The following is a 19004-nucleotide window of genomic DNA, read 5'->3' on the forward strand; positions in this document are numbered from 1 at the left end:
TCCCCCAGCCAGTACGGAGCCCCATATGGGGCTCAATTTCATGACTGTGAGATCATGACCTGAGCTGAAATCAGGAGTTGGATGCTTCACAGACTGAGCCACCCAGTCACCCCGAAATATCCAAGTCATTTAGATGGTGATGTAGGTATGGATTTCCCAATACTTCTCTTATCTTCCTTCCAGATAATGCATATTTAAACCAAATTCAAATCACTGGCTTCTTCAAAATCTAGTAGCATCATGATTTAAAAACTGAACTGCAGATTTCTATGAATTCCCATTTCTCACTCTCTTCTCATGAATTTCTCTCCTGTTGATTCTAAAGTCATTTAAACAATATTGAGCTGATCAAAAGCAAAATATGTCTTTAGATGTCAAACAATAGCTTCAAAGGATTCCTGGGATTTTCTCTGTATTGGTGTTATGAGTTTTCAAAATTTCTAGTTAGATGTGTGTAAACAAGTAATTAAACTTTAGCTTTTAATTTAAAATAATTAGAAAATTATTTCTACCTGAAAAATTCAACAAGGATTATTCTTTGAAAAATTGTTAAAATCAATGTGTTGCCAATAAAAAGACTTTTCATTTCTCATCTACACAAAACTTTGGGACTTTCTTCCTTTGGTCTTGACAACTTGTGACTTTATCCTGTTAATCATGGAACTTTTTTTTTTTTTTTTTTTGTGAGAGAGGGAGGAAGGGAGGTTGGGAGGGGGGAGACAGAGGGAAAGAGAGAAACAGAATCTTAAGGAGGTTCCACGCCTAGTGCAGAGCCTAATGCCGAGCTCAATGTAGGGCTCCATCTCACGACTGTGAGATCCTGACCTGAGTTTTAAATCAAGACTTGATGATTAACCAACTAAGCCAACCAGGCACCCCAATCATGAAACATTTCAATCAAAGGTTTCCCTTAGTTAGGGAAGATCAGTAGTTCCTTGGGTATGAGAATGTTTTCTCAATGAGAAATGTTTTTTCTCTCATTGAGAAAAAAAAAACACGAGAAATAAAATGTATTATATTAAGTGGAAAACAGTTTCCACAATTTTCTTTATAACTTGCAAATAAATATTTTGCTTACGTACAGATACTGTGATGTCATTGAGGGTTTTGTAGATATAGTGAAGTAATTTGTATGTTTGTGTGCAAGTTATACCCAGATACAATATTAAACACCAATTCTTGTCTCTGTGGTTACTAAAGTTAAAGGTTCAAATTAGTAAAAAAAAAAAATGTGGTTGAGAAAGGAGGTCTTTAAAGATTTCTCACTCTTTTAATATGTAATGAAAGTACAAATATTTTCATCATGATCTTAATATTATTCATATTATTAATAAAACTCAACAGTCAATCAACAATAGCATATTTTATTGTAACAGTGAAATAAGAAAGGAACGTGGGGAAGTTGTAGTGTTTCCCACTGTTAGTTTACAAATAACAATATTTAAGCACAAAATATTAAACCAACATAATTAAGGCTCTTATACCTCAAGAGTCAGTTAGCAATAATATTGAAAGTATCTAAATTACTAAATGGTAGAGGAACACACTCCTGTGTAGTCTAGCTGCACCAAAATAGAAATGTCTAAATTGAAGTCAGCGTAATGTTTTCGAAAGAACAAGTCAGGCTTCTGCAGTTGGTTTGAATAAGATGCCTGAAGTGTGAATATATAAAGTTGACTGTCATACGCGGTGACCCCTCCGGAGCTCTCCTCCGCTGGGTTCATGCTTCTCTCATAAGCGTAGCTTCTTGAAGGCTCATGTGAGAGCTGTTGAGTGGAAGAGTAAATTTCCTAATATTTCTCCTACTTCAGGGAGTGAGTGCAAAAAGGGGGGGGGACTTAAAAACACATTCTTTTTAGCAAACGTGTTTTGAAGGTTCAAAGGTGGGTGGGTGAAAGTCGAATATGTCATGTCTAGTAGTACTTGAGCAGCTGCGTATTTCCTACCGTAGAAAAAATGGGGATCTTCTGGTTGGTTCAGATGTACACCTCTAGATAATTGAAACTTTCACCAGGGGTTTTGGACTTTCTATAAGAAAAAACAATAATTGGAAATTGTTCATTGTGAATACATTAGATTTGTACAGACAAAACATTCATGAAGTGCAATTATAGCCAGTGTTGCTATATTAGTATGAATGTTAATAGCATGTTTGTTTTTGAAATGGGTTATGCATTCTGATAAATGTCTGCTTTAATCTAGTCATCTGTGTATCACTTGTCTAAGTACTCTCATTTAAGATGCCATATCCCTTCTTGTAGCAATAAAGGGGTAAAGCAACATTAATATTAAATAATTAGAAAAACAAAAGGGGAATGATTAAACATATTTACATAATTGAAATAACACTGTGTCGCAGTGGGAAATCGGGACAATGTTGTCTCCTTTCAAAGTAATTCATAATTCAGATTTTTAATTATGGCATATTCATTCATTTAAAGATGATTCTGGATGAGAGGGCCACTAATGAAATACAATCATTAGCATCTAAACAAAGTAATTTACAAAGTCTCCTTTAGGGGAAAAGATTTCTAGAACATCATCAATCACACAAGATATGCAAAAACAAGCAATTAAACCACACACAAGAACTACAACAGCCTTATATATCAGTAATGTACACATGAAAACATAACTGATTACAATGATTAGACTAGGGTAGTGTGGTTAATTTGTATTTTATGTAGTGATTCCATGGAAGAATGCACCCGGACAGACACATTACACAGAAGAGGAACTTCATTTCATTAATACTCGCTTAAAACACATGACCAAAAAAACCCAAAATACAAACCTTGAATTTTGAGTTGTTGCCTGTTCATCCATGTGGGATCAAAATCCTACATAGTCTGATAAAACATCTTCCTTTCTCCTGCATCTCTTTTTGCCTGCTGTTTACTTTCATGAACTGGCAAAATGTGGGATTAGGAAAGTATTTTGTGGAAGGCAGGTACTGCATTGGTTTCTCATTCTTTGTTCAAATCCTGCTTTAGGCTTCCAAAGACAAAGGGCTTCCAGCCCTCACAGGGTCAGTGATTTACTTAGGCTCTTCCTCCATGTGCACAATTACAGAGCATTAAACTTACAGCAGGACTAAATGGAGAGTACAATTCTCTGACTTTGAATGCTTGTGTATGGTATCTTGCTCAATGGACCCACAAAAAGGCTGGTTTCAAACACTGTTCCTGTAGGCCACATTATAATTTTGTTGAAAACCTATACTACTTACTTCTGCCAGTAGATTTTTCTTTGTGAAGGTGGAAGGAAGGCTTGGGTGTAAAAGCCAGAGGAATTAGGAGAGTGGTGTGGTATCGAGGAGGGGGGGACTCCATGGAGAAGGCTGGCACTCCTGGTGTAAGCTGAGCCGCCTTCGATAACCACAAGCTACAGAAGCCAAAATATGCTCTATTGGGTACTCAAAGGATAAAAATACTGGTTAATTTTCAACAGCGCTCCTTCATTTGACTTTACAATTTACAACAGTGAACATTAATGCAGGAATAGCTTGGTTGAGGAGGAGTTTAAAATTAGAGCCCCTCTTCTCATTAGCCCCAACAGCCTGACCCAGGGTGACTGAGAAGCAATTTGTCGCCAGATTCTCATTTTGCTTCTGTTATGGCTCCTTGTAAATGAAGCGCGGCAATTTATTGTAGCACCTCTAGGAGTCAAGAACATAATGTGTAAAACACATACAAAAAAAATCTTTCTTCACATTCATTAACACCCAGCACATAGAGGCTGTTCACTTTTCCCTCTAATGAAGTGGGGGGGGGGGTGGATCTTAAATCTAAAGCTTTCCATCATGTGAAGAAGTCCTCTTCAGGCCATTAGACAGAGGCTGAGTTGTATTGAAGAAAGGTCATTGACAAAAACAGAGAATGGCAATATGAGGAAAAATAGAAAATGGATAAAGGAAGAGACTTTAGAAGCCTCAAAGAATGGAAAGTACATTTTTGGCATCCGCGATCAACCCTCCTTGTCTCTCAGTGTATTTTCTGTTGTAGGTGAAGAAAAGAATATGTGGCTTTTTATATAGCTGGAAATTGCTCTAGTGTTTGGCCAATTCTCATTTCTTCACCCTTGATCTGACCCTTGTAAGCAGCATTAAGTCAGGTTCATTTGAAGATCATATTGTCTTTAATCTCTGAAACCTGTTTGCTTGTTTCCTCTCCCCTCCCACATCCTTTGCAAAAAACTGCGGTGTCCACAGTTTTAATGCATTCTGACTGCGTAAGAGGCTGCTCTGGCCCAGGGCTGGCCATAGGCTTTTATCTTACTCCTGTGATTAATTCTGATTAATGGTTTGGTTTGTGTGGGGTCTCACAAATGGCACCTCCAGATGAACCTAATAACAAATTAGTATATGGAAAAAATTGCCAGAGGGTCCAGGAGTGCCCTTTTGGATTAAATGCTGACAGTTGTCATATATGCTCACCCATTTCATGATGTAGTAATAGGCACTCAATAGTTATGGCAATAATAGCAGTCTTTTAAAACTCATTTTAATAAAAGTCAAATATTGAGTATATAGAACCAGGCAAAAAAGTCAGTAAAATTTGAAAGGTTTTCTTTCTTCTTTCTTTCTTTCTCTCTTTCTTTCTTTCTTTCTTTCTTTCTTTCTTTCTTTTTTAATGTTTATTTTTCAGACAGAGAGAGAGAGTGAGTGAGCAGGGGAGGGGCTGAGAGGGGGAGATATAGAATCCAAAACAGGCTCCAGTTTCTGCGCTGTCAGCACAGAGCCTGACGTGGGGCTCGAACCCATGAACTATGAGATCATGACCTGAGCCGAAGTTGGACCCTTAACCAACTGAGCCATCTAGGTGCCCCTGAAAGATTTTCTTCTGAGAGTTCATTGAGTGTTTATGAAGTACCAGGTACTGGGCAAGGCAGAGGAAATGATTTAACTAAGTTATCTCCTCATAACACTACGTTAGTATAATTAAAGTAGGTATAGGAGATTATGCATAGTAATATAGAATACAAATATTAATATCTTCCTCCCCACAATGCAGATGAGGAAACTGAGGCACAGAGATGTAGAATTACATGTCCAAAGTTGAAGAGTGAGAAAGAGGCAGAGCTAGGATTCCAGCCCAGGCCACATGTTACCAAGGCCGGCACCCATCCTCTCAGCACTCTGCCTCTCCCTGCAGGTCCTTTTGTTCCAGACTCCCACAACAAGGTCCTGTTCTCGCTTCTCCTAAACTTAACAAACATCAATGTTTTTGATGCTACAGGTTAAAATTTTCTCTTTAAAATATTGAAATTTGTAATACTAAAGCACTTAAGCTTCTGTTTCCTGAATCATCAAATTTACTGTAGAGAATAAAACATTAGTTTCTTTTCTGCCTTATCCAAATGAGCAATGTCCATTTTTATGGACATTCTTTATTCTCCTCTCATCTACCTTTCTTAGTTCCACACGTAGTATATCTGAGATTTAGGCTGGTTTTGCTTTTGGCAGATAAGCTTTGGTTGTTGTTTTTTTTTTAATTTTTTTTTAACGTTTATTTATTTTTGAGACAGAGAGAGACAGAGCATGAACGGGGGAGGGGCAGAGAGAGAGGGAGGGGCAGAGAGAGAGGGAGACCCAGAATCGGAAGCAGGCTCCAGGCTCTGAGCCATCAGCCCAGAGCCCGACGCGGGGCTCAAACCCACGGACCGCGAGATCGTGACCTGAGCTGAAGTCGGACGCCCAACCGACCGAGCCACCCAGGCGCCCCTTGGTTTTTAATGTTTTATTTGTCCTCACTCATAAACAGCATGTGTACTGACTAAGCATGGTTAATATTTGAAGGGCAAAATTTGTCACACCCAAAAAAGGTAAAATGAAAGAAATGTAAGAACAGTTGTCTTAGGCAATTTGGGTGGCTATAACAAAAATACCATCAACTGGATGGTTTATCTGCAACATAAATTTATTTCTCACAGTTCTGGAGGCTGGAAGTCCAAGATCAGGGTGCTGGCATGGTCACTTTCTGATAAGGGCTTTCTTCATAGTTGGCAGTGGCTGCCCTTTCACTGTGTCCTCACAAGGTGGAAAAAGAGCTAGTTAGTTCTTGTTTTGTTTTGCTTTGTTTTTTTCTTATAAGGACACTAATCTCATTTATGAGGGTTCTACCTTTTTGATCTGATTAGCTACCAAAGGTCCTACCTGCAAATACTATCACACAGAGATTAAGGTTTCACCATATGAATTCTGGGAAGACACAACATTCAGTCCGTAATAACAATTCAACTAAAAAACCTTTTGTTACAATTCTCAATTTCTCTCTGCTTTGATGTCTAAGTGCTACAGAACACATTGGCAGTACTGACTGCTATCTGTAGCTCATTCCTGGATGGGATCTTGATTACCTCACTGGGGCAGCTACTACTACCCCAGTTAGCTACCTGCTAACTGCATGAGACAGAGACCTGAGCAACTTAACAATTGTGATATTGTGATTTATAATAAGAAATATGTATTTGGTATTCATCTGCATTTCTGGCACAGAACTCCTAAATCCCTTGGAATTTCCTAAGTAATGGCAGCTATACAGGTGTCTTCTTATGTTACTGAGGTAACTTTTGGACTGCATCTAAGGATGGGGGCTAGTTGCCAGTGGAGCCAACCATGTGATTGGAGGGTCAGCACTTTCAGTCTCACCCCTTGACCTCTGGGCAGGGGAGAGGAACTGGAGGTTGAGTTCAATCACCAATGATCAATGATTTCATTAATTGTGCCTTTATTTTTAAAAATTTTTTAATGTTTGTTTATTTTTGAGAGAGAGAGAAACAGAGAAGGGGCAGAGAGAGAGAGGGACACAGAATGTGAAGCAGGCTCCAGGTTCTGAACTGTCAGCACAGAGCCTGATGCGGGGCTTGAACCCATGGACCGTGAGATCATGACCTAAGCTGAAGTTGGCTACTTAACGCACTGAGCCTACATGGTGCCCCAATCATGCCTTTTTAATGAAGCCTCCATAAAAACCCAAAAGGAGAGGTTCAGAGAGCTTCTGGACTGGTGAATACATGGAGGTGCTGGAAGACTGGCACCCTGGAGAAGGTATGGGAAGCCTGCAGCCCTTTCCAGCATACCTTGCCCTGGGCATCTCATCCATCTGGCTGTTACTGAGTTATATCCTTTCATAATAAATTCAGTAATCTAGTGAGTAAAATGTTTCTCAGTTCTGTGAGCTGCTCTAGCAAATTAATCAGACCCAAGGAGTGGGTGGTTGGAATCTCTGACCTTTAGCAATTTCATCTAAAGCCCCGGTGACAACTTGAACTCTCCACTAGCATCTGAAGTGTGTGTGTGTGTGTGTGTGTGTGTGTGTGTGTGTGTGTGTGTGTAGGGGGAGTAAGGGCTGTCTTGTAGGAGTGACCCCCTTTACCTGTGGAATATGATGCTATCTTAAGTAGACAGCAGTTGCTGTTGTTGTTGGGAAAACATGTCTCCCTCCACCCTTGCACGTTAGAAACTGGGGTCAGAAGAGCCTTAATAATGAAAGAATGTAAGCTGTTGTAGTTGAATCCCATCATCATCTGGGGATTGTGATTGTGTGTATCTAGTTCTGTAGGACTATTAGCTCCACATGGACAGAATATGTTAATCTTAGTGTATTCCTAAGGGAACAGCACAATGACAGTGTATTCCATTGTCACTGAAGGAATGATTCTTCTTTAGCAAAAAGAGCCCTGGGGCGTCTGCACTCCGAAGGCTTTAAACAAACTTGAGTAAATGTGACATTGACTGGAAACTGGTCTATTAATTTCTAATTGTGTATTATTTCACTCAGAACCATTCAATTCCCTTGAATTAATTGTGATAGTCTCCCTACCATTCTTTAATAAAATTTTTTTTATTGTTTATTCATTTCTAAAAGACAGAGAGAAAGTGTGAGTAGGGGAGGGGCAGACAGAGAGGAAGACACAGAATTTGAAGCAGGCTCCAAGCTCTGCTCAGTCAGCACCGAGCCTGACACAGGGCTTGAACTCACAAACTGTGAGATCCTGACCTGGATGCTTAACCAACTGAGCCACCGAGGCACCCCTATAATTCTTATTTTCTTAAAATGTCATGTGACTCCTGAGGGACAAAAGTTTTCCCACATAATACTTTGTGTACAATAAGCACTAAATAAAAATTGTGGGTTAATAATCTAAACCTTTATTAATTCCTCTACTGATTAAAAAAACATATTTGTACCTCTTGTATGTAACCAGAATAGGCTAGATGCTGAGCTAAATGTTGGGGATTTAAAGATGGAGAATTTCTGTTCTTAAACTTAAGATGAATGAAGGGAGACACACAGAAACAGATGTAAAAAGATTTCTCACTGATAATGTTCTAAGCTGAGAAGCTTTGTTTATACATCAGGTTATCTGGGATTGTGTAATTGATAAATTCACATGATTGACTGGATTTATTTCTTACTTTCCACAAAGCTGCTTTGGTGCGGTGTAGACCCCAAAATACAGATTATTAAATCAATCATTCTCAGAGATAAAAGTCAGTACATTCAGTACCTTCAGAGTAGTCTCAGTCAAATCCTAATTCCAACTTCTATATGATGTCATTTAGGTATTTGCGGGTTGTTCTCATGGGCTCATAAAGCCTAGGAGCCAAATTTACAGTGAAGCAAAACTTTCAGGGTACCTCACACACATGGGGCCCTAGAAATGAGTTCATATGGGCATATGTCTTAGCAAAACTTGCCAAAAGAAGATATTTTATCCATTGCTGTCTATGCCTTTCCATTTCAACTTCCTGTCCATCACAGGTAGGGTAGTGCATTAGCAGCCCGTAGCAGTTCTTGGATACAACTAAGTGAAAATTGATTTGGAATGCATACTATTTGGATTCAGTGGGATCCATTTATATGTTTGCAATCACTTCTGTATACAGTTAAATTACTCTAGCTGCTATAGTCCTGATTTGAAAATTGAAATGAAATATATAGGATTTCAGAGGACCTTGAATAATCAAAATAATTGTGAAAAAGAAGAACAAAGTGGAAGACTCATATTTCTTGATTTCAAAACTTACTACAAAGATATAGTAATCCGGAGAAGCGGCAAGATGGCGGCTTAGGAGGACGCTGGGCTCACCGCGCGTCCTGCTGATCACTTAGATTCCACCTACACCTGCCTAAATAACCCAGAAAACCGCCAGAGGATTAGCAGAACGGAGTCGCCGGAGCCAAACGCAGACGAGAGGCCCACGGAAGAGGGTAGGAAGGGCGGCGTGGCGGTGCGCGCTCCACGGACTGGCGGGAGGGAGCCGGGGCGGAGGGGCGGCTCGCCGGCCAAGCAGAGCCCCCGAGTCTGGCTGGCAAAAGCGGAGGGGCCTGACGGACTGTGTTCCCACAACAAGCGCGACTTAGCGTCTGGGAAGTCATAAGTTAACAGCTCTGCTCGGAAAGCGGGAAGGCTGGAGGACAAAGGGAGGGAGAGCTGCTGAGCCCCCTGACGACAGAGCTCAGCTTGGTGGGGAACAAAGGCGCTCGCCAGCGCCATCTCCCCCGCCCATCCCCCAGCCAAAATCCCAAAGAGAACCAGTTCCTGTCAGGGAACTTGCTCGCTCCGCGCAAACACCCAACTCTGTGCTTCTGCGGAGCCAAACCTCCGGCAGCGGATCTGACTCCCTCCCGCTGCCACAGGGCCCCTCCTGAAGAGGATCACCTAAGGAGAAGCGATCTAAGCCTGCCCCTCCTACCCCCGTGCACCTTGCCTACCCACCCCAGCTAATACGCCAGATCCCCAGCATCACAAGCCTGGCAGTGTGCAAGTAGCCCAGACGGGCCACACCACCCCACAGTGAATCCCGCCCCTAGGAGAGGGGAAGAGAAGGCACACACCAGTCTGACTGTGGCCCCAGCGGTGGGCTGGGGGCAGACATCAGGTCTGACTGCGGCCCCGCCCACCAACTCCAGTTATACACCACAACACAGGGGAAGTGCCCTGCAGGTCCTCACCACGCCAGGGACTATCCAAAATGACCAAGCGGAAGAATTCCCCTCAGAAGAATCTCCAGGAAATAACAACAGCTAATGAACTGATCAAAAAGGATTTAAATAATTTAACAGAAAGTGAATTTAGAATAATAGTCATAAAATTAATCGCTGGGCTTGAAAACAGTATACAGGACAGCAGAGAATCTCTTGCTACAGAGATCAAGGGACTAAGGAACAGTCACGAGGAGCTGAAAAACGCTTTAAACGAAATGCATAACAAAATGGAAACCACCACAGCTCGGCTTGAAGAGGCAGAGGAGAGAATAGGTGAACTAGAGGATAAAGTTATGGAAAAAGAGGAAGCTGAGAAAAAGAGAGATAAAAAAATCCAGGAGTATGAGGGGAAAATTAGAGAACTAAGTGATACACTAAAAAGAAATAATATACGCATAATTGGTATTCCAGAGGAGGAAGAGAGAGGGAAAGGTGCTGAAGGGGTACTTGAAGAAATAATAGCTGAGAACTTCCCTGAACTGGGGAAGGAAAAAGACATTGAAATCCAAGAGGCACAGAGAACTCCCTTCAGACGTAACTTGAATCGATCTTCTGCACGACATATCATAGTGAAACTGGCAAAATACAAGGATAAAGAGAAAATTCTGAAAGCAGCAAGGGGTAAACGTGCCCTCACATACAAAGGGAGACCAATAAGACTCGTGACTGATCTCTCTTTTGAAACTTGGCAGGCCAGAAAGAATTGGCACGAGATTTTCAGGGTGCTAGACAGAAAAAATATGCAGCCGAGAATCCTTTACCCAGCAAGTCTGTCATTTAGAATAGAAGGAGAGATAAAGGTTTTCCCAAACAAACAAAAACTGAAGGAATTTGTCACCACTAAACCAGCCCTACAAGAGATCCTAAGGGGGACCCTGTGAGACAAAGTCCCAGAGACATCACTACAAGCATAAATCATACAGACATCACAATGACTCTCAACCCGTATCTTTCTATAATAACACTGAATGTAAATGGATTAAATGCACCAACCAAAAGACATAGGGTATCAGAATGGATAAAAAAACAAGACCCATCTATTTGCTGTCTACAAGAGACTCATTTTAGACCTGAGGACACCTTTAGATTGAGAGTGAGGGGATGGAGAACTATTTATCATGCGACTGGAAGCCAAAAGAAAGCTGGAGTAGCCATACTTATATCAGACAAACTAGACTTTAAATTAAAGGCTGTAGCAAGAGATGAAGAAGGACATTATATAATAGTTACAGGGTCTATCCATCAGGAAGAGCTAACAATTATAAATGTCTATGCGCCGAATACCGGAGCCCCCAAATATATAAAACAATTACTCATAAACATAAGCAATCTTATTGATAAGAATGTGGTAATTGCAGGGGACTTTAACACCCCACTTACAGAAATGGACAGATCATCTAGACACACGATCAATAAAGAAACAAGGGCCCTGAATGAGACATTGGATCAGATGGACTTGACAGATATATTTAGAACGCTGCATCCCAAAGCAACAGAATATACTTTCTACTCGAGTGCACATGGAACATTCTCCAAGATAGATCACATACTGGGTCACAAAACAGCCCTTCATAAGTTTACAAGAATTGAAATTATACCATGCATACTTTCAGACCACAATGCTATGAAGCTTGAAATCAACCACAGGAAAAAGTCTGGAAAACCTCCAAAGGCATGGAGGTTAAAGAACACCCTACTAACGAATGAGTGGGTCAACCAGGCAATTAGAGAAGAAATTAAAAAATATATGGAAACAAACGAAAATGAAAATACAACAATCCAAATGCTTTGGGACGCAGCGAAGGCAGTCCTGAGAGGAAAATACATTGCAATCCAGGCCTATCTCAAGAAACAAGAAAAATCCCAAATACAAAATCTAACAGCACACCTAAAGGAACTAGAAGCAGAACAGCAAAGGCAGCCTAAACCCAGCAGAAGAAGAGAAATAATAAAGATCAGAGCAGAAATAAACAATATAGAATCTAAAAAAACTGTAGAGCAGATCAACGAAACCAAGAGTTGGTTTTTTGAAAAAATAAACAAAATTGACAAACCTCTAGCCAGGCTTCTCAAAAAGAAAAGGGAGATGACCCAAATAGATAAAATCATGAATGAAAATGGAATGATTACAACCAATCCCTCAGAGATACAAACAATTATCAGGGAATACTATGAAAAATTATATGCCAACAAATTGGACAACCTGGAAGAAATGGACAAATTCCTGAACACCCACACTCTTCCAAAACTCAATCAGGAGGAAATAGAAAGCTTGAACAGACCCATAACCAGTGAAGAAATTGAATCGGTTATCAAAAATCTCCCAACAAATAAGAGTCCAGGACCAGATGGCTTCCCAGGGGAGTTCTACCAGACGTTTAAAGCAGAGATAATACCTATCCTTCTCAAGCTATTCCAAGAAATAGAAAGGGAAGGAAAACTTCCAGACTCATTCTATGAAGCCAGTATTACTTTGATTCCTAAACCTGACAGAGACCCAGTAAAAAAAGAGAACTACAGGCCAATATCCCTGATGAATATGGATGCAAAAATTCTCAATAAGATACTAGCAAATCGAATTCAACGGCATATAAAAAGAATTATTCACCATGATCAAGTGGGATTCATTCCTGGGATGCAGGGCTGGTTCAACATTCGCAAATCAATCAACGTGATACATCACATTAACAAAAAAAAAGAGAAGAACCATATGATCCTGTCAATCGATGCAGAAAAGGCCTTTGACAAAATCCAGCACCCTTTCTTAATAAAAACCCTTGAGAAAGTCGGGATAGAAGGAACATACTTAAAGATCATAAAAGCCATCTATGAAAAGCCCACAGCTAACATCATCCTCAACGGGGAAAAACTGAGAGCTTTTTCCCTGAGATCAGGAACACGACAAGGATGCCCACTCTCACCGCTGCTGTTTAACATAGTGCTGGAAGTTCTAGCATCAGCAATCAGACAACAAAAGGAAATCAAAGGCATCAAAATTGGCAAAGACGAAGTCAAGCTTTCGCTTTTTGCAGATGACATGATATTATACATGGAAAATCCGATAGACTCCACCAAAAGTCTACTAGAACTGATACAGGAATTCAGCAAAGTTGCAGGATACAAAGATATAGTAATCCAAACAGTGTGTTACTGGCATAAGGATACACATATGGACTGATTGAATAGAATTGAGAGCCCAGAAATAAATTTTTATGTATATGGTCAGTTGATTTTCAACAAGGGTTCCAAGGCATTCAATGAGAAAAGAACAGTCTCTTCAACAGATGGCACTGCGGAAAGGGGTACCACATGCCAAAAAATCACTTAAGTATTCTGTAGCCAGTGGTGCCTGGTTGGCTAAGTTGGTAGAGCATGAGATGCTTGATGTTGGGAGTCATGGGTTTGAGCTCCATGTTGGGGGTAGAGATTACTTAAAAAATAAATAATATAATAGTCTTTCAGAAAAAGTTTCTGTAGCCAAAAAGCAGGAGAAACAGTATTATAGAGGTATGCCAAACAGATAAATAACAAAAGTATTACATTATTCCTATGAATTTTGTGATACTTTGATAACTTTTCCAAATTTGACTTCTTATTCTAAATAAGTATTGACCTTCATACCTAGTTTTGTATTCATAAGTTTTTTTTGTTTATTCTGAAAGTGCTCCCATGCCCCCCCCCCACCCCCACACCAAACTGTGTAAGTTTCAGGTCCCATAAAACCTGTGTTGACCTCTGGAAACTAGGTAGCAGGTCTCCACTAGACCAAATAGAACATATATTAATGACAAATGGAGTAAGGCTGAATGTTAGCTGCACTCGCTTCCTTAGCTGGGTGCTCTCATCTAAGGTACACATGAAAATTCTACCCAGAAGCCTTCTCACCTACTACACAGATGTTTCAAGTGGGGGTTGATCTACTCAGTATAAAATAAGGCTATCTTCTTCTAGATACTAGTTTTTCAAAACTGTTAATGACTATAGTTTTGGGCACTGAAGTGATTTAGCACTCTATATTTTCATTAATTAAAAAAATATTTATTAGGTATATACTCTGTACAAGGCCCTGTGATAACCAAAAAGATGAGTGAAGCTAGATTCTGTCCTCAAATCAGTCTAGTAAGGGAGCTATCTATGTAGTAAAATATAAAGACATATCTATGTAGTAAAATATAAACAGTGATGAGTCTCAGAGAGGCTCTTAGTATTATGAGTGTATGATCATATAATGTATTGTTCAAGCTGGGGTACTTTTGAGAGTGAAAGAAAATGCTTCTAATAGTTGAACTAAGACAACAGGCATAAAGTGGGACAGTCCCAGGCAAACCAAGACCTATAGTAACCCTTGTTATGAGGAATTGGCAGGGAGGAAAATCATAGTGGAAAGGGGCATCTGTGATAGTTTTATGTGTTGGCTGGACTGAATCAGTGGATGCCCATATATCTGGTTAAACATTATTTCTAGATGTGTCTGTGAGGATGTTGCTGAATGAGATTAGCATTTGAATCAGTGGACTCAGTGAAGTAGATTAACCTTCCTGAAAGTGGTGGGCTTATTACCTTTTTTCTTGCCCTTCAACTGAGATTTACATCAGCTGCCCTGTTTCCCAGGCCTTTGTACTTGAACTGAATTACACCACTGGGTTTCCTGAGTCTTCGACTCACAGAAGGCAGACATGGCACTTCTCAGCTTCCGTAATTGGGTGAGTCAATTCAGAATAAATCTCCTTTTATATCCCACTGGTTCTGTTTCTCTGAAAAAGCTGTACTAATAGAGCTTCCACATTATATGTAGAAACTGAGGCCTAGGGGACCAATGAGTGAGATAAAGACACAGGAAGAAAGTAACAAATCACCAAATTCTGATCACCATTTATCTTAAAGTTGACTAGACCATGGTGCTCCTGACCCCTGAGAGAAATGTTCATTGTACATTATCTTATGACAGTTAAAAAACTTGGAGAAATACTAATAAGATTACACATCTCTGAGTAGTCCTTATTCTAAAGTCATGTGTCAAAGAGTATTTTTTTTAGCAATAGTCAAAAGCATTTTCTCGGAAGATAATGTTTTATGAGCAAAGGCTGTTTTGAAATTGTAACATAATACTGTCCTTCCTACCTTTATCAGGGTGTCTGCAACCTGATTAGTTTCTTAAAAGATTATTATTTCCCTGTGTTCAACCTACATGTCTGCATGGACAGGGGTAAGAACAACCAATCAAAGCCACAGTTTAGAAATGGCCAACTATCATGAGGAATAATCCATGGCCTATTTTAGATAAAATTCTGACAGCTTGCTCTTGTGACAAAGATGTTAACAAGGAAAGAAAATGGCACTAATTTAATCCATTCTTATAGTTCATTCTAAAATGAGACTAGCATGACACCAAGTTATAATAATAAATACTATAGTAATTTCACAATTCTTCCTACATGCTGTTCACACTCCTTTCACATGCAAATTTGCCATCCATTGCTTCATGGCAGTGATTTTAAGTGCATTAAAGAATTCTGAATTGTCTTATACTTGATCTCCTAATTATGTTGCCAGAACATACACAGAATAGTACCATACACTGGCATTTGTCTGATTTATAGCATTTCTTCATACAGTGGGTTCCCCACTTCTGAAGATCTGGGTTCTTGGACACAGTAACAGTAGTAAGATTCGATAACTACTCCTGCAATGATTAGTAATAATCAAATAATCACTACGAGTAGTTGAAAGAGAGAAGTTAACACTTTCCAAATATGAAGTCATTGTGAAATACAAATATTTATTTTGTAATACAAATTTACATTTATAAAAAGTTAAAAAAACAGAACATTTGAAAGAGATGTCTAAAGATAAGTTTTTAAGGACATGTTTGAAAAGGCTACATAACTGTGAAAAAGAGATACTGAAGATCATTGCTTCTGGGTATCCCACTTTTCTCCAGTGCTTTGGGGGCAGTGTCCTGGGCTAGTGCACTGGGTGTAAAGCACAGCATTGGTGTGGTGTAAAAAAAATTAGAAATGTTACAATTGTTTAAGGATTGTGAAACCCAAGCCAGTTAGGATTTTCTCATATGTGTTCGTGGCTGACACAAAGAATGCTTAGATCTACTATTCTGGATGAATTTGAAAAGAATGAAAAGTCTGGAGAAAGCACCTTCCCCTGACTTCATCTAGTTTATAATCCATGAAGAGATAGTATCTGAAGGTAACCCAAAGCAAGTATATTGGGATACCCTTCACTTTGATGAAAGTATGGAGAAGTGGTAATCTGTTTCATTATATGCTTTTATTTCTAAATACTATGTCATGCTTGGTGATTCCGTGGTGAGAGATTGTGGGGCAATGAATTGAAGTGTCTACTTTTTGGGAAATGACTTTTGTACTTTTCCCTGTGAATAGAAAATTGTGACTGAGGGAGAGTCCCAGGTGACAGCCATTTCTTTAGCATCTTGCCCACCAGGAGAGTGGAAACAAGGCTCTGACTCTGTCAGTAACTTCGCTGCGTGCTTGTTTAATTAATTAACCACAGCCTCAGAATTCGGCTTAATAGCCTTAATTACGCAGGAAAACAATACACTGTGTAAATTAGTATACACCAGACGTGACATAATTACCAGGGCAGGGTGGACAGCATTTTGTTGAAGTGCTGCTTTAAATGAGTCATTTCAATGCTGAAAATATATTTTTTGTATTTGAGAGCTAATGTACTGAATTGTTCTTTCAGAAACCTGGTTCCAAGTGCTCTAAAATGCCAGGTAGGTGGAAAATAATAAATTCTGTGTCTTTTGGGATAAAAACCACATTTTGTATTATACTGCTGGGTGGCACAATCACTGTAATTTAGGAAGGTTGCTATTATTGTATGAGCAAACTTTTTTTTATATTATTACTGTTTATTTTAATGCAGGGACATATTCTCTAGCAGACACATAATGAAAATGGCCTTGTATTAAAATTGTTTACCTGCTGTTTGCTGAAAGGTGTTGTAAAAATTAGAAATAGAAAAGACCTCCTATGGCACCTAGTCCATCCCAGGCAGGGCAGAGAAAAAGATTATACCCTTTAGCAGCTTTGCTAGGGAGCCAAAAATAGACCCCACTTTCATATGTCTCACTGAGTAAATTGTAGGTGGAAGGATGAGATCGTTTGTGTCAATTCAGGAGGAAAAACAGTATTCCCACAAATGTTGAGAAAGAGGGGGTACCAATTTATTGACAAATAAATTGACTGAGGTCCCACATTTGAGGGATTTAAGGTCAAAACAATTTTTTTAATTCCTCAATTGATTGTGCTGACTTGTGCAATTATTCAGAGTTTCCCCGTTAACTTATCCAATTATCTGTGTAACTACATAGGCATTGGAAACAAGAGTGGAGAACGTTATTCTTTCCCTCTGGAGATTAAGTGCAATAAAATACTGGATTGCTTTGAATATTACCAGCTTTTCGTTCCTTTCTGATTTTTCTCAAGGTACAAAGGAGCAAGACATGGCAAAAAATGTACATAAAAGCAGGAGGAAGCAGATGAGTCACAAGAGGCCTAGATTATTTGCACCAGAAATGAGCCCAGAATGGGTTGAAGTGACACTGCTGTGATAAAGCTGAATTAGCCCTTGGCAAAATTGTTTCTGAGACCTTTTCTCTTTTCTCCACCCTTTGGCTTTCCTGTCAGTACCCATCCACTCCCATTTTCCTTCCCCGGGGCCCCAAGAACCTCCTCCAGTCAGTGAAAATCTTCACCAAACTAAATTGGAAAAAAACCGATGTTAGGTATCTACCCATCTATTTCACAAATTCAGTATCTCTTTGTGGCCCCTTCCTCCACCCTTCTGTCAGATCTCGGTTGTGATTAGAGAAGGGGCTACTTAGCAAGTCTTAGTCGCTTAAGAATTTCAAGGGCTTTCATGTTAATGACTGTAACAGGCAGCAGCTAAAGGGCCCCAGTGATCCCCACCTCCTGGTGTTCTGCCTGTGTGTAACCCCCTCTCCTTGAGTGTGAGCTGCACCTAGTGCCTGGATTCTAACAGAATATGGCAAAAGTGATGAGATGTCACTTCTGAGATTAGGTTACAAAAAGATTGTGGCTTCTTTCTTAGGCTCTTGCACTCTTTCTGGCTTACTCTGAGAGAAGCTGCCTGCCATATTGGGTATGTCCTATGGATAGGAACAGAAGGAGGCCTTCAGCCAACAGCTGGCGAAGAACTGCATCATGCCAATGACAGGAGTAAGCTTCTAAACTGAACCTTCCGGGGTCAAGTGAACCCAGACCTAGCTGCCTGCCTGCAATTTCATGACTGACTTTGAGTCCGAGCCATCCAGCTAAGCTGTGCCCAGATTCCTGACCCACAGAAACTGTGAGATAATAAACGTTCATTCTTTTAAAATTCTAAATGGGTAACAAACGACACAATGAATTATCTCATGTAAAACATAAAAATGAATTTCAGTTAAAATGATAATCAATCCGTTTAATTAGTGAACCAATTAGTTAACTTTGCCCCGTATTGCAGACATCAGAACTCACCAGTCAGACTTTCAGTGTGCGTGCTGGGCTGAAGAGCCGAAAGGGCACACTACCATCTGTAGTGCGATGACTGAAAGTTGCTGTCAAATCCCCGCCCAGGCGTAACTGTGCTGCAGGGCAGGGGGCGTGGCTTGGCCTCGCTACTGGCTGCTCGCTGCGCCTGCGCCTGCTCCTGCGCCTGCGTGGTGTGGTGTCCTTCGGCTGGCTAGGCTCTAGTCGGGAGAGCCCAAAGCACAGAAGTCGGAGGTCGCTGTGGCTGTAGCGGGGGGGTCACCCCTCCACCTGACCACAAGGTACTTTTGTGGAGGGCTAAACGCCTTCATAGTGGACCTGCTTCTGTTAGTTCTGATGGTTGGCACTCAGGGCTAATAAGACGAAATTTAGAATTTTGAACTCGCTATGAACCCACGTAGTCGCTTAGCTTTTATGTCACGTGAGGCTGGCTTGTAAATTTTGCCTTTCATTCCAAGGGAATTCCCACATTTAATTA

The 19004-nt window shown here is 40.2% G+C and overlaps 2 long non-coding RNA genes across 2 annotated transcripts; one reads left to right on the forward strand and one right to left on the reverse strand.

Annotated features, from left to right (window-relative positions):
* Nucleotides 1-1158: 1158 nt before the first annotated feature.
* On the reverse strand, nucleotides 1159-18649 carry LOC109501181. The gene is made up of 3 exons (XR_006599534.1): nucleotides 18515-18649; nucleotides 5930-6021; nucleotides 1159-2028 (listed from the first exon to the last, which is right to left on the reverse strand). It is a non-coding gene; the product is annotated as an uncharacterized LOC109501181 (long non-coding RNA).
* Nucleotides 14138-17754, forward strand: LOC123386051. The gene is made up of 3 exons (XR_006599535.1): nucleotides 14138-14695; nucleotides 16716-16746; nucleotides 17462-17754. It is a non-coding gene; the product is annotated as an uncharacterized LOC123386051 (long non-coding RNA).
* Nucleotides 18650-19004: the final 355 nt, after the last annotated feature.

This window comes from Felis catus, chromosome B3, assembly GCF_018350175.1.
Source record: "Felis catus isolate Fca126 chromosome B3, F.catus_Fca126_mat1.0, whole genome shotgun sequence".
NCBI lineage: Eukaryota > Metazoa > Chordata > Mammalia > Carnivora > Felidae > Felis > Felis catus.